The following is a 25,114-nucleotide window of genomic DNA, read 5'->3' as shown; positions in this document are numbered from 1 at the left end:
AAGGTGCGTACATTTACGCAGGTGTACTGAACAAAAGGTGCGTACGTACAGTACACGCACTTTCATGCAGAGAAAAGCGCACACACGTGGGAAATATTATGGCTCGATGACATAAGTGTTGTCCTTGATGGCAACTCACTCAAATAGCAGATCACATTTCAGGCTCTCAGAATGGTAGAAAATGAGACACCCGCAGGTTCCTTTTCACAAAGCTGCGTACATACATAGGTGCACCGAACAAAAGGTGCATACATATACGCAGGTGTACCAAACAAAAGGTGTGTACGTACAGTACATGCACTTTCATGCAGAGAAAAGCGCGCACACATGGGAAATATTATGGTTGGTCCATGGTATTTAGTCCAACATTTTTGAACCTATGGTTTTGGTCCATGGTTTTGTATCTAAAGTATTGAACCTGGGTATTGGGTCCCTAGTATTGGATCTCTATAGTTTTGGACCATGGTTTTAGTAAGGCCTAGACTATAAAAAGGAAAGAAGATCATTTGGCTTGGGTAGACTGTGGTGTTGAATATCTTGAGAAGAGCAAGATCTGAAATACTAGTGATCGGTTGGGAGTTATAGCTGGAGCTGAATCAAGGAGGAACCTGAGCATTACAAGATGGTTAAGATCTATTGATGGGTCGAGATCTCTTTGGAGCATGATCAGATCTATAAATATGATAATCTGGGTATAATTGAAGTCTGATACCTGCAGGTTCGACACAACGGAGGTGCGAATACTCGCAGGTTCGAAACAGCGGAGGCGCGGATACCCACAAGTTTGACACAGAGAAGGCGCTGATATACGCGGGTTTGACACAGCGCAGGTGCGTATTCCGCGGATCTACACAGCAGAGGTGCGGTTACCAGAAGGTTTGACACAGTGGAGGCGCAGATACCCACAGGTTAAGGAAGTGAATACTGCGTATACACGCAGGTTTGCTTTGACATATATGTAGATATACACAGATTTCTATTGGTGAAGTAGCAGACTTTTCTTGTAATATGTTTTAGCTGCTTTTGTTTATTACTGCATTGTTCCGGGTTCTAAATTGGTGTCTGGTTATTGGTAATGTGTTCTGAGAAGTTACTGATTCAGTATTTTTACAAGGAAGTTGGTTGATTGCAGATCTATTTGATGTTTGAGTGATATTCATGGATCCAGTCTAAAAATTTATGAAACGTGGTCCCAAGAAAAGACAAGTTTTCTGTAGGTCAGCACCTACGTACTAGTACCTTAGCTAGTACAAGAGCTAAGGTGGTTGTAGCTCCCTTCCAGGAGAGTCTGGAGAACGAGAGAAGGTTGTATCCTTCTATAGGTTGAAGCCTGTATGCTGGTATAAGACTGCACCAGTACAGAATCATTGTAAAAAGAAGTTTCTAATTGAAGGAAGATAGAGACATATTGCAGCAGGTGGTTTTCACCCACATTGGGTTCCCACCTTATATCTTGTGTTCTTTTGTGTGACTGTCTACTCTACTTTTCTATTCCTACTTACTGTTATATGGTTCTGACACATAGACTAATGATAAACATCTGAAGAATAAATTAAATTATAAGTCTGGAAGGTATACGCAAGTTTCATTAGTCAGATATGCAAATATTTGTATAAATTGAAAAAGAATTTGATAATATCGATTCACCCCCCCCTCTCAGTGTTATTCTCAACACTAGTAGTATAGGGGCCTAACAGAAGAGTTGGTCAAAATATTTAAGAAGAAGGAGCTAAATGGTATCATGGAGTCACAAGTAGAAAAGACCGTAGGAGAAAACGTGCCTATGCCTGCAACATGTTTAAGATTGCCAAGAAAGGTGCCTATGCAACCTCAAGTATAACCGTAATTGTAACCACTGAAAATGAAGGATAAGAGACCAGCTGAGGTCTCTACAATAGAATTGAGAACATCACCACAGAAGAAGATGCAAAAGGAACTGTGGTCAAAGAGTACAGAGGGTAAGGGAAAAAAGCCCATGCAGAAAGGGAAGAAACTAGTATAGCAGGAGGGACCCTAACAAGTTCATGATAGTGAAGAAGAACCTGAATTCCATAGGAAGGAGAGAGAGGATGTGGAGATTCCATCTATGCTCCCAGCATATATGCCACTGAGAAAGTCAGGCGGGATGCCAGTCAAGGAGCCAAAAGAAGGAAAATTTGCTACATATATGTTGTTATTTCTCGAAGAGGTGTCATTCAAAGGAGAAGTGTTGGTGAAGATTTCCCAACTCAAAATTGAAGACTAGGATTCCAATGACATAGTTAAATACTCGCAGTTCTAGTCTAGTAGGTACTTGAAGAAAGTTCACTACCCAGAGAGTGGAGTTACGATATTAGAGTTGCAATAATGGGTTGCGGAAGTGAGGAGAGCGAGACTTCTGAACATGCCAAATGTGCCACACTTTACGTGAATCCCATTCAGTAAAAATTGCATGCGACAACTCCTCGCACTAGTGCATGATGATTTTATTTGGTTGGGGATGAGGATCCCAATTGATGAAATTCTCATTAGAAGAATAAAAACGTTTCCATACAAGGGAAACGACCCTGTGAATGAATTTATGGGTAAAAACAAACAAAAATAAATGGCCCAGATGATGAAAGACAAGTTTGGGTTGGTGAAGAAATCCCACAACTATGAGATAAATTCTATCAAAGATCAAGGTGTGCACTTCACTACACCTATCTTAGTGGGGAATATTATGAGGAAGTGTAGGGCCAAGGAGGTGCCTATAGTAGTGGTATAATTGGTAGAGAAGTGTGCGGAAGGAGTCCAGTTCAACTGGGCTTATTATTTATGCAATGAATTTTTTATGGATTGCAGGGAGGCACAGGAAGAAGGAAAAACCTTCCACTATGCATGGTTGTTGATTCTGATTGCATTTATTCCATGGAAGGAGTAGGAATATCGTTGATTTCCGATTGTGGAGGTATATGTGTGCGAAGAAGTGAGGTATGCTTCACTATGGTTTAAAAAGGAAAAAACCCACGCAATGAAGAATCAAATATTTTTTGTGCTGGTACAGATGGATTTAAATATGGTGGTAAATTAGTATCCCAGACTCTCACTGAGCCTATACAAGCAGTAATGTCATATACCGAAGTTTAAGGCATAATTTATAGGGCATATCTGAAAGCAATGAAGGACCCATTAGAGACATGGAATCCATTTACATATCTAGTAACAAAAGGTGACCTCCTTGTGATAGTGTGGAGTTGGTCAGATGAATGGATGAATCCACTTGCTATAGCAGTTGGAGGAGATTGTGTAGAGAGAGGTACCTCGTAGAGTGTGCGTACAAGTAAGAAACATGTCGTCGAAGAGCCAAAATAAACAAAAGGAATAGGACACAAACACAAAAAACACCACAATGATGCTTCATGATCCAATCTGCAGGGAGTTATTCTTTGGTTTGATACACAAGTACACTTATTCCCCAATGTGGAACTCCTTGAAAAACATGTTCTAATCTACATATATTTTATGCCTATATTGTCTTTCCTTCAGATTTTTCTTTATAACCTACATTTCCTATTCCATGTTTTCTAACATATCTGGTCCAATCAATACCCCGTTAACCAGATCACTCCAATTGAAGGGATTGTTGCAATTATACCCATATAATGCCTCAAAAGGACTCATCCTCAATGATTCCTGATAATCATTGTTGTACACGAACTCCATCAGTGGAAGATACTCTTCCCATTTTCACTATTGATGCATCACATAAATCCTCAACATGTCCTCCAATATCCTGTTGAGCCTCTCTATCTATCCATCTGTCTGTAGATGATAAGCCATACTGAAGGCCAACTTTTTGCCCAAACCTTCAAACAACTCCTTCCAAAACTTGTAAGTGAACTTCACATCCCTGTTTGACACAATATTCTTCAGAATACCATGCAATCTGACCACATATCAGATGAATACATGTTCTACATCACTAGCTGAGAATGTAGACTTCACTGAAATGAAATGTGCAACCTTCATCAACCTGTCCACAATAACCATAATGGAATCATGTTGTCTCATTATCTTCTGCAACCTTGTGATGAAGTCCATGGAAATAACTTCCCATTTCCACTTTGGTATCACAATCGGCTGTAGCAGTCCACCTAGATGTTTACATTTTTTTTTCACTCGCTGACAATCGAAACATCTAGCCATGAACTCTGCTACATCTCTCTTCAAATTTGGACAATAAAATAATCTCTTCTCTGTAGTTAATGTCTTCTGATAACCTGGGTGACTTGAACAAGGTTTTGCGTGAATCTCCCTCAAGATCTCCTTCTTGAGCTCACTGTTACCCAGTACATATATCCTGTATCATCACCTGACCAACCCATCTGTTGTAAGACAATAATTCATACCTTGTGCACCTATACCTATACCTATACATGTACCTATAATACCACCTGTACCTCTACCACTACCTGTACCTCTACCACTACCTGTACCTATACCTTCACCTATACCTGTACCAACATCCTGCTGCAACCTATGCACAATCTCCATATACTTGACATCTTGGTGACTGGCCTGCAAGATGCTATCTTGTGAGTCTGTCCCATAGGAGCTCATAGCTTCCAAGTGATGTACCTGTACCAGTCTACTGAGAGCATCTGCCACACTATTCTCTTTACCTTTGATGCACCTGATCTTGAAATCAAACTCACTGATCGTTTCCAACCATCTAGCCTTCCTGGCATTCAGATTTGGCTGGTCAAACAAATACCTCAATCTAATGTGATCACTCATAAGTACAAACCTCCTGCCAAGAATATAATGCCTCCACATCTTCAATGCATGTATGATCACTGCCAACTCAAGATCATGTGTCATTTAGTTCTGCTCGTGCTCATTTAGTTTACGGGACTCATTACATATCACCCATCCATCCTGCATAAGGACTCCGCCAAGTTCTCTCTTACAAGCATCTATGCATACTACAAATTCTTTGTCCATATATGCAATCTGTAGAATTGGTGCATGTGTCAATAGCTGCTTGAGTTCCTCAAATCTAGCCTCACACTCATCAATCCATTCAAACTTCTTACCTTTCCTTTGCAATGATGTGATAGGATAAGCAATCTACAAGAAGTTCCTGATGAACCTCCAATAATAGCCTGCCAAACCCATGAAAGATCTCACCTCATCGATGCTCTTAGGAGCTACCCATTCCATGATGACTCTTATCTTCTCTGGATCTACTAAAATTCCCTCCTTGAAGACAACATGGCCCAAGTAGTGTACCTCAGTCTAAAAGAAACTACACTTTCTGAGCTTAGCATACAACTGATGCTCTCTCAACAACCTCAACACTACTGCTAAGTGCTCAACATGTTCTTCCTCATTTTTAGAATATACCAGTATATCATCAATGAACATTATAACAAACTTATCCAAATATGGATGCAAAACATTATTCATCAAACACATAAATGTAGTTGGAGCATTAGTTAAGCCAAATGGAACTACAACAAACTCATAATCCCCATACCTAGTCCTGAATGCAGTATTGTAAATGTCCTCCTCTTTGATGAGTACCTGATGGTATCCAAATCTCAAGTCAATCGTCGAGAACACTATTTCTCCCTTCAGTGGATTGAACAAGTCATCAATCCTCGGTAAAGGGTACCTATTATTGATAGTTACTATGTTCAACTACCTATAGTCAATGCATAATCTAAGTGTTCCATCTTTCTTCTTTATGAAAAATATTGATGCACCCCATGGTGACACACTTGGTCTAATGTATCCTTTTTCCAACATTTCCTTTAGTTGCAACTTTAACTTAACCAACTTAGATGAGCTCATCTTGTAAGGTTCTTTTCATATTGGAAATTCCCCTGGCACTAACTCAATAGAAAAGTCTACATCCATGTGAGGTGGAAACTCTATAATGTCTTCAGGAAATACATCCTTGAACTGCTATAAAACTGTGTACCTGCGCAACATATCTGTATCCTCAACTTTCTTACCCTTATCACTAGAAATGTGTACTGCAAATAACATACACCCTTTCTAGAGGCTACACTTTTCTTTCATAGTCGTCACCATCCTAACTAATGTAGCTTTCTTCTTACTACGTAAGACTCTTTCTTCCCCATTTTCATCAACGGACTCAATAGCTTAGTCTTAACAATCTACCTTGGTTCTATGAAGATACAACCAGTCCAATCCCAACAACATATTGTATGAACCCAATGGTAATACATTCAAATGTGTTGTGGTAGGCATACCATTCAAGTCAAATGCACAAGCTCTTACCCTATGATGAACTCATTCTTTGTACCTGTATCCAACTGCACTAACCAAGACTCTACATGCAATTCCTTACTCAACCCACACTTATCCACCAGGTCAGGACTAACATATCTATAATTAGATCCAAGGTCAATCAAAATATAAATAAATTGATCACAAATCTTACCATCCATCTCAATGATAGATTCCTGATGCTATGCCTGTTTTTTATCCAATGCTGAATAGACACACGGAATACTCTGACCAACTGTTATAGACATTTTTGTGCCTTACAGCATTGAGCATGAAATGTCCATAATCTAAGGGATCCAAAGTCCCTAAACATGTTGTTCCTACCCCTAGAGGAGCAAGGCTAACAAACCACAGCAATTCACAGAAGTTCTCCACCAGAAACTGCTCAGAAACAAGTCAATTCAGGATCAATTCAGTGGCTCCACTAGTTGTCAGCGCTGAATGTCAAAGCCAACACTGGCTACCTGCGCTGAATGTCAAAGGCAACACTGGCTACCTGCGCTGAGTGAGAGTTGACATGTGGCAAGTTCATTCCAAGAGGTGTTAAGACCCAGGAAGCTTCCAGAATCTTCCTCAATGACACTTGCCTCAGTGAATTCGACTGGTGATGAGTAAGAGGCTTCTAATCTCCAAGTGGAAGCAAGAACCTCCAAGTGGAATCAAGAACTGACAGAGGGAGAGGACACTAGTCAGATCTCAAGCTGACTCATCCTCTCTCCAAACATCTATATATGGATCTCTCCTCCATGAGATCTAGAGGCTGGAATTTTGTTATTGCAAAGAATTGTTGTTGGTTTGAGATTGGAATCATTGGGTGCTTAATGCTTTGAAGGGGGTGAAGATAGGAATTCCATTTGCTGGGAAGGAGATGCTGGATTGGAGCCCTCTGGGTTGTATCTCTTCCTGAACCTTGTTATTCATCAATAAAGCTATCTTGGTTTCTCCTATATACTGATGTATTTTTGATGTATGATTGCATTAGTATGTTTAGTTTATTTCTAATCCTGAACTAGTTATGAATATGAATCCATGTCTTGTGTAGTGTTCTCTTCTTGTGATCTTGCAGAAACCTCTTGAAGCTGGGCGAGCGAGAAGGCAAGTAGCTGGGAACTCTCCAAGAGAAGAGAAACCGGATCGAGGGACAAACGGAAGACATCGGTTAGTCCATCCATCTCTCTTCATTCTTAATTCATAAAGGAAGAATACTAGAATAGCTGTCTCTGTTTGTTGCTAAGGCACTGTCACACCTTAGGTGGATAGGATCGTCCTGCATAGGCATTTTTCCCCACAACAAATTGGCGACTCCACTGGGGGAAATCTGTTTAGTCATTTTATTTGTGTCTCTATCATTGTTTGTTTCATAGACTTGACAGCAACAATCGAGCTGCATCTGCTACTCCCAGATGCAAAGTAGACAGTTGCTGCTTTGATCCAATCACTGGACTTGTCTATGATCTGAACAATGGACTCACAAATGATTTGATGATCCTTTGTGATAGATCTTAGTACTCCCTTAAAGCATCCCTTTGATTGCACCTTGCTTGTTGCTTTGATTTGGCCTGAAACAATAGATTAAATAACAATCTGTGACCCAGAACCAGTGAGAAACGAGAGTTTCTCCTTCAGCGCAGACCCTGTGAAGGGATTCTGCATTTCAACGCAGGTCCCGTGAAGGCTACCTGCGCTGAATGTCAAAACCCCTGTCTTGAGGTTGCGCTGAACCAGTTTGGCCTTGTGCAGCTGGGGTTCTCTGCTCTGTTTTGCCTTGTTTTGATCTCTGTTTTTTGCAGCCTGTAACCAGCATAGGTACCAATCTGATAACTCCTTTTCTCTGCTTAAATCCCGCCTCCTTTTGTACAAAAAGACTGTGAGTGTTTTTATGTGTTTGTGGCATCATTTACAGTTTTCCTTTGCATGAGTGAAATAGTCATCCTGTAGCCCTTGATTCAGATCTGTTGATTGTGATCTTAGAAGAGAGTTCATTGGCTGTTTGCAGTTGATTATACATTTACTCTTGCTTATTGGTTTGCGTTTGTCTCTTTTAAAGTGTCGAAACAAGTTTTCATTTCGAAAATCGTTAAGTGTTGTAATCTCTTCTACCTCTCTGATTTCAAAAAAGAAAACTTGTTTGTATTTGTCATTTAAAAGCAAACTCAAAGTTGTACAAAAAGCTTTCTTTGTAGGCATCAATACTAAGAAAGCGGAAAACAAACACCTGCATTGTGCATTTGCATCTTGATAGTTTGCATGTTTGATTTAGGAAAAGTGCATTAGAGTGTGCTGATTGCTCTTTGAGAAAAGATGGTGTCTTTCTTTTCCCTTAGTAGCTAGGATTTTCAAAGTTGAAAAGATATAAAGCTTGCTTATCATCTTTAGACTGCATTTAGGAATTGTATCATACATCTCGTGGTGAACCTTGAAAGGCAAACTTCTAAAAAGATCAACTTAAAATAAATTGAATGAACTTAACAACGCTTTGCAACATAACGCACAACATAGAGGTCTAGGCTAGAGACGTGTTCCGGCGTCGTAAAGCCTGGTGACTGTCGATCTCGTGGATGGTGGGTGATTCCTCCTGAGGGACGATAGCGCCAGTACGGATTGTGCTCCCACGTACCGTCGCGTATATATTGGGAGACCCCTATAGGCATAAAACCTTTATCCTTAGGAAGCCGTGTCGGCCGCCCTGCTGATCTCAATGCACTGAACACAGCATTCAGGAAGATCGACCGCCCGTACCCTAAAAAGTATTCTGCAGTTTTGCGAAAAGTTTGGCACACCCTCTGCCTAGAACTCCAAAGCAGTTCCTTTTGGCCTTTTTCAGACTCTATAACAGAAAAAGTCCATCCGAGCATTTGTCACTTTGGGCTCGTTAAAACATCGAAGGAGACTAGAGTCATCTTTAGCTTTTTCTCGACTCTTTAAAAGTGAAAAAGCAAGTTGTGTCTAAAAGCGTCTAAAAAAATCATTTAATTCAGAAACACACTTTCCCCTTTTGTATTTTGGTTGATCGAGTAATCCGCAATCGTGGAAGAAAGTCAATTGAAACCCCGTCATTCGCGGAGGCTTACGAGTCAACCGTCTTTGTCTCCGGAATCGAAAACAGTACGGACAAAGCGAACTCGTTTAACCGGTTTGAAATCTCCTATCAAAGTTAGAACAAGTGTTCCAACGACATCTGAGATTCCGGTTACTCCAAACATTTCTGGAAACCCTGCCTCTATAGAAGAAGTTCAACAGCCACAGAGGGACAGTAACACTGATCCTAGTCTGGGAGCAAATACTTGCGTTACTGAACCAGTTCCATCTGTAACCGGTTCAGAGAGTCTTGCTCCTCAAATGACTGTCGCTGTCGATTCAACCCCTTCTTCGGCACCAGAAATATTTTACGGACCTGACGGTCTTCCCCTTCCACCTGGTTTGATTGCGATAGAGGAAATTGTAGAGGATCCGCAAGCAAGTACTCCAACACATTTTGGAGTAGGGGTCACTCTATTTCCTTCTACATCAGAAGTTAGTCTATCACCAGTGGAAGTTCCTGTAGAGTCGCTAGGAAATCTATTGGATAGACTCAAAATGTCTGAACAACCGTCAACATCTAGGACTGTGTCGAACGACACGGCGACAGCAGAACCCCCTGTCGTCACTCCGACAATGTTTGCCGGCATACCATCTGTCCCAACTAGCTCACAACCGCTAGAAGGAGTCCACCCAGGGACTATTTTGACAGTGTGGTCTGTTCCAGTTTGTTCATCCGGAATAATATCCGGCAACTCTTATGTTGAAACTCGCCAGATTGATCCATTTGGAGGTCAATTTGGGCAATCCAGTCCCCAAGGACAAACAATCCCCTTGAGTTCCGGATTGATACCATATGAGGGGCAGTATGCCCTTTCATTACCCCCTCTGGGAGGGTATCCATACGGGAGTTCACAACAGTATTCAGGTTATACTGGAATTACATCAAGTGGTTGGGTACCTATGCTACCTCAACAACCAAGGGTTGTATATTCCATGCAACAGTGTGTACCTCTGTCGAACATCCCGACCACACCGGCTATTGTAACAGTGTCGCACGTTCAAACGTTGCCTGTTGTATGTCAACCTCAGGTTTCTCAGGTTGTAATGCAACAGCCCCTTGACCCTATGACTCAACCACAATCACCTACTGGTGGGGCGACACAGGTCCAAACGGGTACAATTACCCCACACCTTGGTCCAACGGTTAGTATAGCACAACAGAACATGGCTTCACAACCATGGCTGGTGCAATACCAACAACCACAATTCCAGCAAGTGTACCAAGGTTCTGAGCAGCAGATCTTTGCGAACAGTGGACAACCGTATATTCAAAACGGTCAAAACCAACCGCTTTACAGTGGTCAAGTCCATCAACCGTATCAGTCATACCAACATCAATTACATTATGCTGGTATGCAAAGGCCCACTGCTCAGGCTATTCCATCGTACCCTGGGTATGCTTCACCTAACCTGAATCAACAGTTACCATTCGTGGCAACTTTAGAGTTACCCGATTTACACCGGTTAACAAACGATCCAATTGCTTACGCCCCTTGGTGGCCAACGATTCCTCACAAGCTTCCTTCGGACATTCCTAAATTTAATGGAAATCCAGGTGAAGATCCATCGAATCACGTGATGACCTTTCATCTGTGGTGTTCATCAAACACCTTAAACGATGATTCGATAAGACTTCGCCTTTTTCAGAGGACGTTAACGGGTCCAGCGGCTAAATGGTATATTGAATTACCTAGAGCCTCGTTCGACAATTTCAGCACCTTAGCCACGACATTCTTAACCCATTTTCAATTACCGATAAGGTATGAAACGGGAACGGAAATCTTAACCAACTTCAAGCAGACAACAGCCACTCACATATCTGATCATATACATGAGTGGCGTCGTCGTCGTAGGATGGTAAAAACGTACGTTCCCGATCAGCTATTAGCTGAATGGTTTATCAAGTCGTTACTTCCTGCCATAACGGAAGATGTGGCCAAGGGGGGAGTCGTAACGGAGGAGCAAGTTATTGCTCGTGCACAATATCTAGACTTAGTCTACACTCAGTCTGGCACGCTCTACGACAAAATACCTGACGCCCCTAGACCGGAATTCTCAATTCCTCCTCCTCCTAAATCAAATAGTGACTCTCATGCCGGCGATGGTGTGATTGGCACGGCAAATGCAAAATCGACAAAGGCTTCGTCTAAGGAAACCCGTAAGAATTCGGATCAAAATGCAAAATAAGAAATTCTTGCTTCAGAAGTAAATGTCGTATTAGCAGATAAAGGCAAAGAAACCAATCAACCAGGAAGCAAGAAGAAGCAAAACAAAGGGAAGAAGAAGAAACAGGGTGAGTCATCCCCTGAAAAAACTTCTTCAAACTCTCCTAGGAAAGGGAAACCAAAAAGTCCATGCATGATATGTGACGAGGATCATTGGACAGCCGATTGTCCATACAAAGCTGAGCTTAGAAGGTTCTTCAAAAGTTCGCAAACCTCAACTGTGTTAACTGATCCATTCCCAAATCCAGGTCAAAATCTGGTTGATAGTGGAAATGCTTCCCCGTCGCAAGTGCTAATGTTGTCGATCTCCAAGCAACAAAATGATGCTTTGATTTCGACAAGGAACAAAGATTACGGGAATCCGCAGCTGTCGAACGACAAAGGTAAAGATCAACCAAGTAGTTCGACAACAACTTCGACAGAAGTTGTACCGCCCATCATTCCTGAATTAACAATAAAACCACCAAAGGGAGTAGTACACAAGTCGACATTTAATCCTCGCGCCAGAGCGGCGCAGCATTATAACATAGTGGAAGATTTGGCCCAATCGCCATCCGCTATGTCGACTCTTGAAGTACTACAAAATTGCCCATCCCAAAGGCAGGCTTTGTTATCGGCTATTGGTGGGATTGATCCTAAGGATTCCAATCTTGTATCCTTCGACCATAAAGGATACGATCCTGAGTTACCAGCTCAACTAGCTTTCCTTATCCAAGTGAAAGCCCTCAACAAAACTGTTCACCGAACAATCATTGATGAGGGGGCATCTACATGTATTATGTCGATGAGTTGCTGGAAAACTTTAGGATCTCCAACCTTGTCGCGATCTTCGACAACATTGAAAGCATTCGACGGAAGGACATATACCCCGTGCGGTATCCTTAATAACTTGAAGGTTGAACTGGGGGGAAAAACAGTAGAAATAGATGTTGAAGTCATCGATGGGAATCTTGACTACAACATCCTACTGGGAAGACCGTGGATATATGCCATGGCAGCTGTAGTGTCGACTTATTTTAGGAAGATCGCATTCACTTTTCAAGGAGGGATTACGATCGTCAACCAACAAGACTTCCTCCCTAATGGTTCACAAGTTACAGGAAGCATTCCCATGATCCATGGAAGCAACCATTCGCTTCAAGACATCGGAGTAGGCCTACTGAAAGACCCCACATTAATGGGAACTTTCGCACTTCCACCTCCAATCTATATATGAGAAGTAGCGTTGGTAGGAGCCTGCAACATGATATCTTCCACGAAGATCTCAGAAGACGATATAATCATGGATCATGAAATGTTTTTGCCCCCAAGCCCTATAGAAGTATTGTAGCAATCAATGTTTCGGGCATGGGAGGCGAACCCAAGTCAAACGCTCATCAAGCGTTTGGGTAGATAGGTCTAGAGAATATGGTACCCCATTAGATCCTTGGTCGAAAGTGCATGGGACTGACAAAGGAATTCTACAATCAATGGTGATTAAGGGGGCACCATGGAATGATTGCCACCATCGTTCCCTTCTTCCAGAATATGAAGAAGATACTCAGCATGACCTTTATCACCCTTCAGTTTTTGAATTCCTATCAAATACTGTAAATACGGTGGATTCCGAGCGAAACTTATCCAATATTGAAGAGACAATAGCCATAAATATCTCGACTAAAACAAATGTTGTAGAGAATATTTATGTCGGCAAAGGGTGTTCTCCTTCAGAACTGGAAATATATAACGCTCTTTTTCGCGAATTCAGAGATGTCTTTGCTTGGTCATATGATGAAATGCCAGGCATTGACTCGAGTATCGTTGAACATGAAATTAAGATGTATCCTGATGTCAAACCAGTAAGACAACGGCTTCGGCAGGTGCACCCCAAGAAAGCCGCTGCCATAAAAGCAGAAGTTGAAAAGCTTCTCCATGCTGGTTTCATCTACCTGGTTCCTCTAACCGATTGGGTATCGAATATTGTCCCTGTTATGAAGAAACAAGGGACAATCAGAGTGTGTGTCGATTATAGGGATGTAAACCAAGCTTGTCCGAAAGACAACTACCCTACACCCTTCATCGACCAGATAATTGATGAATGCGCCGGATGTGAAATCTTTTCATTCATGGATGGATTTTCCGGGTATAATCAAATAAATATCCACCCACAGGACCAGTCAAAGACTGCATTCATTTGTCCGTGGGGCACATTCGCTTATCAAAAATTACCCTTTGGTTTAAAGAACGCAGGGGCGACGTTTCAGAGGGCAATGAATTATGCCTTCCATGACATCAAGAACATCGTTCAACCATACCTCGACGACCTTCTGGCTCATTCGCGAAAGCGGACTGATCATCCGCAGCATTTAAGAGCGATATTTCTACGTTGCCGACACTACAAGATAAGACTCAATCCGCACAAATGTGTATTTTGCGTCGGTTCTGGTCGTTTACTTGGCTTTGTGGTCTCTAAGGATGGGATTCGTCTCGACCCTTGCAAGGTTCAGGCAATCATTAATTTGCCTCCACCTTCCTATTTGCTTCAGATTCAGAAACTCCAAGGGAAAGCAAACTTTCTGAGGAGGTTCATTCCAAATTACGCAGAACTTGCTAAAGGTTATACTCTTCTTTTGAAAAAGGATGTACATTTTGTCTGGGATCAGGTGGCGCAAGCTTCTTTTGATGCTCTGAAAGATTCTCTAGTAAAAGCATCATTAATGTATGCCCCGGACTATCAAAGAGATTTTAACCTGTATCTGGCTGCAGCAGATACGACCATTGCGATGGTTTTAGTTCAAGAAGTCGATGGAATTGAACATCCAATATATTATTTAAGTAAAAACTTGAATGATACAGAAATCAAATATTCTTACGTTGAAAAGCTAGCACTCGCTGCTGTTCAAGCGATACAAAGATTTCGACATTATGTCCTCTTTCGGAAAACTACCATTCTATCAGATTTCAACCCCATGACTTATATATTGTCGCGACAGTTGCTGGGGGGCAAATATTCAAAATGGATAGCGATCCTTCAAGAGTTTGATCTGGAATTTGTAAAATCCAAATCAAAGAAAGCTTTAGTCTTCGCAGAATTATTGTGCGATCTCCCATCGTCGTCCAACGATGAAACATCCGAAGAATCAATCGTGGACGAAAGTTTGTTTCTGATATCTGCTAGCAATGAATGGTATGGACATATAATAATTTATCTCCAAACCCAAAAATTCAGGCCTGACACCTCTCGCTCAGAACAGAAACGTATACGATACCAAGCGAAAGACTACATGATCGTCGGTGATACGCTTTACCGTCGTGGTATCGATACAGTTCTGAGAAGGTGCCTTACCCATGAGGAGGCCGAAAAAGCCCTGAATGAATGTCATTCAGGCGCATGTGGGGGGCATCAATCTGGATATGCTACAGCACAGAAAATCTTACGAGCAGGATACTTCTAGCCAACAATGTTCAAAGATTGCATAACCGCAGTCAGAAGTTGCCATGCTTGTCAAATTTTTGATAGCAAAACCAGAAGACCACCCGCACCTTTACAGCCAATAGTTGCTGTTGGGCCTTTCGCCAAATGGGGCATCGATTTCATGACATGTAACCCCACCTCGACCGGGGGGCATGGGTATATTATAGTCGTCGTTGACTATTTTACCAAATGGGCCGAGGCGATGCCTACATTAGATAACACTGGTGAAACAACTGCCCTTTTCTTTTTCAATCATGTAGTCACCAGGTTTGGCGTACCACAGGCCATAGTTACAGATCATGGATCGCATTTTCACAATCACATGATGGTTGAATTAGCTGCCAAGCTAGGGCTATCTCACGACAGCTCTACCCCGTATTATCCGCAAGCCAACGGACAAGTTGAAGCAATCAACAAGGTCCTGAAGCGTATGTTGCAAAGGATGATCGGAGTTCACAAAAGAAGGTGGCACCTAATCCTGTACTCAGCCTTGTGGGCTTACCGAACATCGGTAAGGAATGCGACCGGGTTCACACCTTTCCAACTGGTGTATGGCCTGGAAGCAGTCTTGCCAATCCAGTGTGAAATCTCGTCTCTTAAACTCGCAATTGATCTCCTCCCCGGAACTTCGGAAGAAGAGGCTTGTTTCTTAGAATTAATCCAATTGGATGAAACCCGTCGTGATGCCTATTTGGCTAACGAAGCCCATAAGAAACGAGTCAAGGCGTAGTTCGACAAAAATGTCAAACCCCGTGTCTTCTCAGAAGGTGACTTGGTCTTACTTTATGACCAAGAATCCGATAAATTGGGAGCAGGTAAATTTAATTCTTTATGGATGGGCCCCTATATTGTTAAACGGGTGTTAGCAAAAGGAGCCTACGAGTTAATGGATTATGACGGAATTCCACTGGCGCAACCCCGTAATGGGTTGTACCTCAAGCGTTACTATGCTTAAATAGTAACCTGTATGCTTTTGTTGTATTTTGTTTTCGCTAAAGTGTTTGTTTTGGTCGAGTAATCCACCTTTTTACATTTATTGCAGATGTGAAACCTTCTGGAGACATGTGTTGGATATGCCGACGGAGCGAGTTGTAGTTCGCGGAACCTATCCTCCGCAGCCTGGGCCATTTTTGATCCAAGCGGCGAGTTAGTAAGTTTCAGAGGTGTATGTATCGGGAAATCAACGAATAACATCGCTGAGTATAGCGCGTTGATAGAACTACTCTCTGATGCCATCACCCATGGTATATGCCGACTAATCGTCAGGCTAGACTCACAACTCGTAATACTACAACTCAATGGTATATATTCTGTTCGCAATCCAGCTATTTATCGCATGTTCCTAAGGGTTAAGATTTTGGAAAGACAATTTGATTTAATTCAATACTAGCATATTTCCAGAAACTTAAACAAATTAACCGACTCATTAGCAAACTATGTGTTAGATAGACATTTGCGACATTTATAAAAAGAGACACATCATCAATGTTGTACATATGGATCATTTAACTCAACCAGAATAAACCCCGAAAATCAAAATATATATATATATATATAAGCTGTTTATCGTTTATACATAATGTTCTGTAACCAAGACAAAAATCGGTCGCATGACCCAAAAACTCAAAAATGCTAGGGGGCACCCTAGTCTAGTGATGCTCATGATAGCACGTCACGGCCTGTGCAATCATGCGTAAGAGACGAGTCCATCGTCTAGGCACACCAGTAGTATGCCGCTGCAACTGTAAAGGTAACTCATCAATCCTCACATCGGGAATGCCGAGAGTAAGGCTCTCAACCTGCTCCTGCACAGCTGTAAGGGTCTCAGCCACGTCAAGGTCACGAAGAATAACCCTCCCAGCAGTCTCCCCTGCTGGGGCAGCGACTGGCGCTCTCGGGCGAACTGCTGGACGAACAGGACCAACATCTGCATGCACACATGAGTTCGATTAAAGTCTTGATAGAATAAAGCACAAGGAAATTATAAATAAAAATAGTAAACAGTAATATGGTCGAAGATTTTACCAATAGCGCCCCACTATTCGCCATCCGGCAGCACCAAGTCCGGATCACCTCGGAAATCCATACCAACATATGGATACTCGGAATAGACCATCTCCTGACGCTCGAACCACCTGAAGAAGGTATCAGTGAAAGAAATCTGAGATTGACCAGCATGCCTAGACATGTGATCAACCCATCTCTGCATGCGTGGCTCGGTAGGAGAAGGCAAGTCGAGTGCGATATACTGAGGCTGCATCAGTGGTATCTTCTCCAAGGCAAAGGCAGTCAAAATAGAACCAAATCCAAAGTTCTTCAGCTTCCCGTCCTTTACCTTGGTCAACTGACTTTTCATCTGAAGAAGTACTGCATCACACCAGTTGAATACTTTCGGTTGGAGGCACTCCAAGGCGTGCTGCACATAGGATCTGTTGGCAACATGAAGAGATGCGCTACCGGCCATCCTACCAATAGTATACAGAATGGACCTGAGAGATCTGTCAGCAATCTCACGGATAACGACCTTGCCGTCTCTGCTCGGCTGAGATCCTTCCCTGCAGTACTGGCGGACATAATCTCTCACTGAATCATTCCCTCGGGCCGAACCTGACAAAGAAATGGGAGCACCCCGCCTCGACAAGCCAGTCAAGAAGTAAATGTCTACTACGGTCAAGGGGATAGATTTTCCCCTAATCTGAAATACTTGGTTGATAGGATCCCAAGCATCAAGCATATACTGCAGTAAGGAGATCTGTGCTCTCATACTAGATATACGGAAGAACTTCAGCAGGCCACAGTTCCGCAGCGCGTTCACCGTGACAGGGTCATGGAGGGCAATCATGTCCTCTTCTTCATGTTCTCGTTCTCGCCATGTAAGGGTCATTTTGCTCAAAAGTCCATGCAAAACAAACAAGAGAAAGAGTAAGATCCTGGATTTGATGAGAAACTGGCAAAATTTTCATCAAAAACTGTGCAACAAAACTGTTTTTCTATGCCCAACGCAACTGGCTAGTGTTCCACCTGCGTTGAAGGTCAAACTGCCTTCATGCAGCTTGACATTCAACGCAGGTTTCGAGTGAACTACCTGCGCTGATGGCAGAGCGCCCTAACAAAACCCCAGGGGCTCAGGGGGACAGGAAAACAGGCACAGAATGGGAAAAGGAAACCATGAAAAGAAAGAGCTAGGGTTTAGCTCCTACCTGGTCCAGACGGCGCCGAAAATCGTCCGCAGAATCTCCCAGAATCAGCTGATGAAAATCAAGGGGGAAGAGGCACCTCCAAAGCTCCAACAAACCAAGTTCAAATGAAATGGTAAAATGAGAGGTAAAAACACTTTTTAATTGCTTTTTACGTAGTTCAAAGAGAAATATTAGGGTTCTAATCTCATTTTCAAGTAAATGTTATTCATTTCTAACTAGTTTGATGCAGCAATTGAGGATACAGTACTATCTTTGAAAAGGGCAAAGCTAGTTATGGTAAAAAATCAAAAATTTGACCATATAAGATTCGAGCAGTTTTAGCACACAGTTCATGCTCGTTAAAAAATAAACGCAAGATCCGAGCAGTTTTAACGCTGACTTCATGCTCGTTAAAAAATAAACATAAGCAATGAGCAAGTGTTTCCACCAGCATTTAAGCTCATTTTAAAATAAAAAATGAACCAAACTCCCGGTAAATAACCACTGTGAATGTAATATCATCAGCCATTAAAGCCTTGGTCGTGTTTGCACCGTCACCTCCACTTTTCCATTGGCCGATCGTTCACCTCCATATGTTTGTTTACCCATTTTGAGGAACAGCTGCGAAGAGTGATTTCACTAGCCATCCTTGTGACACTGCCGTGATTGGAAAATTCCAACCTGTACTTGGAATTAGCTGCTAACCCTGTTTATCACTCGTTGCTCAAAAGACGAGTCTTCTTTAAGCTCTTTTCATCTGACTCGTAAAATATGAAAAGATTGCCGAGTCCTTGGCCTTCCAGCCCGTTAAAGGGACAGGAAGTGTTATCCCTCCTCTAGATTTTAATCTTTTTGGACCTGAGGGATTATTGCACAAAAAGATTGAGCGCTTGTTTTATTCGGCTCGTTAAAACTATCGAAAACTCATCCCTTCTGTATTGTTTTATACTTTTTCGGACTTAAGGGATTAGATGACGAAAAAGGACTTTTGGAGTTAACTTTGTGTACCTTTTCAGACTCTCTAAAAATGAAAAGGACCGAGTTATCCTTGTCGTTAGACTCGTTAAAATCATTAAATAGCGACAAACTTGTCTTTAGACGAGAACGAGTTTCACTATCGCTAGGCTCGTTAAAACATAGCGATGGGCTTGCCCGAAGGGCAGGTTATAGAACAAGCATATGTTATCCTCCTCAAGCTTGACAAAAATAAAGAGGTACTGGTCAGCAATGACTGGGGAAAAATTGGGAGAAACTCAAGAAAACTTTGATGGTAGCAAGTCGCTCTTGAACATGACACTTTTCCTCCGTACCACAATCGGGTTGGGTTGTTTCATTCACCGGTCACATCACCATGGTCTCACCATACCATCCATATTTGGGGTAATGCTACCGATCCATCGCATCAGTGTCGCCATATGTTCAAGAGAAGTCATTCAAAAAAGTCAACCGTGTCCCATCCACTGCCATACATTATCCTTCATCCTTTCATGACCACCACCCTGAATCATATGTCACAGATCGTTTTCACCTCCATCAAAATCATTAGCTCTGTTTCGTGTCATTGATGTGGGATTCATTAAGGCCCTCCTTTGACGGATCGCTTCTTGTCGACATCAGCTCATCATCCAAGAAGTTGATCTAGGAACAACCCCTTCAGTACTTTGAAGCTTGCATGCCTCAATGGCAAGTTTCTCACTTCCGGCGACAGGTATACATCAAAGGCCTTCGACCGAAAGATTTTGCGTGGTGTTCGACGCCAAGTCCTTTATTCACACCACGTGAATTGTACTGCAGTACCATGAGGGTCATTATCATTATCGGTGATTCCTCTCGCGCTTGTTAACGGTTTACATCATTGACCGGTAATCAAGCGATGTCTTTCCATGTTCGACTTCAGAACATTTCTCACATGGATCGACTTGTACTTAGAGTGAGGATCGAATGAGTTTGAAGACCCCGGATCTAGTTTCATCCATCCGGGCTGCGATATATATTCAGGAAAGATAAAGACATTGACATGTACATCATTGCAGCAGATAATCATCCTACTCAAAGGATGATAATTTCATTAAAATTATCAGTCTACCATCAGACGATTGTCTGTTCTATGTACAGGAAAATGAATTTATAAAGCTGAGCATGGGAATGCCCGCCTCAGCTAGATCATGAAAGCAGTATGAAAAATAATGTATTGTATTGTATCTTATTACAGGTCTCCTCCCAGCATTGGATGAACTTCGGATCCCCCTGATAAAGCATTTCACCCGATAAACGGACTCATACTTTAGGGGGCAACTGTTATAGACATTTTTGTGCCTTACAACATTGAGCATGAAATGTCCATAATCTAAGGGATCCAAAGTCCCTAAACATGTTGTTCCTACCCCTAGAGGAACAAGGCTAACAAACCACAGCAATTCACAGAAGTTCTCCACCAGAAACTGCTCAAAAACAAGTCAATTCAGGATCAATTCAGTGGCTCCACTAGCTGTCAGCGCTGAATGTCAAAGCCAACACTGGCTACCTGCGCTGAATGTCAAAGGCAACACTGGCTACCTGCACTGAGCGAGAGTTGACATGTGGCAAGTTCATTCCAAGAGGTGTCAAGACCCAGGAAGCTTCTAGAATCTTCCTCAATGACACTTGCCTCAGTGAATTCGACTGGTGATGAGTAAGAGGCTCCTAATCTCCAAGTGGAAGTAAGAACCTCCAAGTGGAATCAAGAACTGACAGAGGGAGAGGACACTAGTCAGATCTCAAGCTGACTCATCCTCTCTCCAAACATCTATATATGGATCTCTCCTCCATGAGATCTAGAGGCTGGAATTTTGTTATTGCAAAGAATTGTTGTTGGTTTGAGATTGGAATCATTGGGTGCTTAATGCTTTGAAGGGGGTGAAGATAGGAATTCCATTTGCTGGGAAGGAGATGCTGGATTGGAGCCCTCTGGGTTGTATCTCTTCCTGAACCTTGTTATTCATCAATAAAGCTATCTTGGTTTCTCCTATATACTGATGTATTTTTGATGTATGATTGCATTAGTATGTTTAGTTTATTTCTAATCCTGAACTAGTTATGAATATGAATCCATGTCTTGTGTAGTGTTCTCTTCTTGTGATCTTGCAGAAACCTCTTGAAGCTGGGCGAGCGAGAAGGCAAGTAGCTGGGAACTCTCCAAGAGAAGAGAAACCGGATCGAGGGACAAACGGAAGACATCGGTTAGTCCATCCATCTCTCTTCATTCTTAATTCATAAAGGAAGAATACTAGAATAGTTGTCTCTGTTTGTTGCTAAGGCACTGTCACACGTTAGGTGGATAGGATCGTCCTGCATAGGCATTTTTCCCCACAACACCAATATCCCCAACATTCTATGCCTCTTGCGCACAGCATATCTGAGGTCTACCACCCTTATTCTATAGACAATCTCTCCCGTGATGATCCTTGCCACAGATCCAACACTCTATAGGCTTCTATCCTATCTCCTTATTTTGTTCTCCTAATCAAAATCCCTATCCTCTATCTTATACATTGAAATTCTTAGGTGGTGTGACATTCTCCTTGTTACCTGTATCTTGAGGCCTTGCTCTCTTTCTATCCCATTTGCCTTTGTTCTTTGCATTACCTCTCTAGTCTGGCTTAGTCTCATTTCTGTGCTTCGATTATTCATCACAATGCCTTACCTTCCAAATGGCCTCCTCCAATGATCTAGGCTCATCACACTCAATTATATCTTTAAGTGCAACTGGTAACCCACTAATGAACCTCTGAATCTTGGCCTTCTCCTCTGTGAGATAAGGCACATACCTCAATAACTCAAATAACTTGCTAGTGTACTCATCATTTGTCATAGAACCTATATTTAGCTCATAAAATTATTTTTCTTTGTCATCAAAGTATCTCTCTGACAAGTACTTCTTCTTGAATAGCTTCTCAAACTCACTCCAAGTAAAATCCTCCTCATGAATACATTTGAAATTCTTCACTCTTCCCACTAAATGTTTGCTTTACCTTTGATACTAAATGTAACCACTCTATCTTTCATGTTCTCTGAATAGTCATCCAACCTGAATAATTTTCGCATGCCAAGCAACCATACTCTTCATCCCATGGTTTCTTCATCTCTCCATAAAATTTTGGTGGCTTCGCTTTCTTAAAATAATCTGGAAAATATCCCCTATCACTTATCCTATAAGGATGATACCGACGACGATCATGATTCTTATTTGAATCAGACCTAGAATCATACATGTGTCTATACCTTCTCCTATCTAGAGTGTCCAACAATTTTCCATCTCTGATTGTGTGATCTCTATCTGATCTGTGACCACCATTCGATCGACTACCATATGACCCATTAGTTCTATCCTCATACTCATAAATGATCCGACGTGGTCCCTATCACTGCAAATATGATAAACTCTGAAGTATTACTACATTTAACTCTGCTTGTTTCTCCTGTGCCTGTATGATTCTGTCATTATCTGCCGTAGAACTGCTTATCTCTTCCTTTAAGCTTCTCAGTGTAACTGCCAAATCGGAAGAGTTCCCAATACCATACTGCTCTTCAGATTCATAGGGAGAGTCTTTGTAGTCAACCATCTTGCTAGCCATTTGATATTTCTTCCTACGAGGCGTATCATGTTAGCTAAATCAAATGAAAATAAACCAACATACCTTAGTATAGCTCGAGGAGGATAACTTGTTTGGAAGATTAACAAATCAGTGTGATACATGTATAACATAATCATGACAACATATAGAAAGTTAAAACATAAGCATATGACCATGCAATCACCATTCCAGCTAGGGTCTAGTCATCAATGCATGACCTCAACAACAACACACACCATGACCTCATGCATGAAAACCATCATCATTACGTCACTGTGCACTTGACCAGATGAAACCATGAACATGCATAAGTGCTGCATAACCATCCACACATATGCATAAACACATATGATCAAGCACGAATGAACAATACTTGAAATCAAACCTGCACGAATGATACATAAAATCAAGCATACAAGAATGTAACTAATCAAGCAATATTGCAACCAAAAATAATACAATGATACTTGTAAGTGACATAAATCGACATGTAATCAATCATACACTCATGACACTACATTTCACCACAACAACCTCAAGTTTCTCATGACAACATCACTACAACCATCAACAACATCATGCAAATGCAACAAGAACATGGAATGCAAGTGTGAGAGACACACATGCAACTAAAATGCATGCATTACCAACACATAGCCCATCCAGTCCGAGGGGTGAACCATGCTCTAATACTACTCTATAACACCCTCCTCAAACATCTAGCCAAGGAACCAACTAGCTGAGGTAAACATGAAACGAGAGGGCACTATAATATGATTTGACCTCCTAAGTCAAGTTAAGGAAGTGGAATCGACGCAAACACACCATACAGTCGTTAATCATTAGCTACAGAACCCTCAAGAACTACTCCAATGCTTTAGACAACTTACCTTGGGGTCCCACTAAACTTTTGGACAACATAAGCCTCATTCTCTCTCATGCTATAGGCATGAGGGCAACCAGAAAACCAAAGTCACTCTCACAGGCTTGCCTACCAGTGACCAGAGACCTAAACTATCAGTGCTACGCCAGTGACTCTAGGATTTGAGCCACTTTTTTTATGCCCAGAGCCCAAGTAATTGCCCAGAATTGAACCATCTCTTCAAATCAGAAAAATAACATGGAAAGGGCAGTACTAAAGCAATCACTTGTTCAAGACCTTGACTTGACCCCTACTAGCCATGACAAGCATTTCGTCAAACATATTTCAAATGTGTTATTGACAGGTGTAATTAACAGTTCTGAGAATAGGGATCTCATACTTAGCTGAGAATCGCTAAGAACCATTGATGCCTCAACACATCAACTACCATTCCATCCATTAGGCCATAAATACATTGAACACTCAATTACAAGTAAAAACATGATGAGAGCCACACATGCTACTATCATAAAACACATACATAACCAACATAATAGCAATAGAAATACTCATGAAAGTACAGTCATATAGACCACATATAATCCATCAAAATTCTCATATAAATACAAGGAAAAATAAGCTTTCATTAATGATGCAAAATCCAAACCCATAATGGGACTTCCATGTTCCACTTGATCATAGAATGGTTGAGCCAAATATCTCTTTATCCATTCACCCTTGTGCCATATTCCAAGCATGAATGTGGGATCTCATAGAACACATCAATCAAAAATCATCCAGGGCTTCCAAAGGCCATCCACCTCAACCCATCAACAATGATTCCACCTCATGGTCAGACATCACAAAATGATCATCAGATTGGTCTCCATCTGTTATAGAAATTTTTTGTGCCTTACAGCTATAAGCATGAAATGTCCATAAACCAAGGGATCCTAAGTCCCTAAAGGTGTTGTTCCAGCTCCTAAAGAAACAAGGTCAACAAATTACAGCTTCTCCCAGAAGTTCTCCACCAGAAACTGCTCAAAACTAGTCAAAACATGATCATTTCAAGTGCTCCACTAGTTGGCTGCGTTGCAAAGCACCCAAATACACTGGCTAGGTGCATTGCAACGCACTTGAATGCACTACCAAGGTGCGTTGAGCGGGAAATGACAAGTGGCAGAGTCATTCAACGAGGTGGAGAGACAATGGAAGCTTCCAGAATCTTCTCCAATGACACTTGCCTCACTGAATTCGACCAGTGATGAGTAAGAGGCTCTCAGTCTCCAAGTGGAAGCAAGAACTAACAAAGAGAAGCCACTAATCAATTCATGAGCTGACTCATACTCTTTGCATACATCTATATATGGATCCCTCACCAAGAGATCTGGAGGCTGGAATTTTGTACATTGCAGAGAATT

Source organism: Pinus tabuliformis, chromosome 3_1 (assembly GCF_031772625.1).
Source record: "Pinus tabuliformis cultivar Carrire ecotype Pingquan chromosome 3_1, CPIR1, whole genome shotgun sequence".
NCBI lineage: Eukaryota > Viridiplantae > Streptophyta > Pinopsida > Pinales > Pinaceae > Pinus > Pinus tabuliformis.
The sequence above is the reverse complement of the archived record's forward strand: the minus strand, read 5'-3'. Positions refer to the sequence as shown.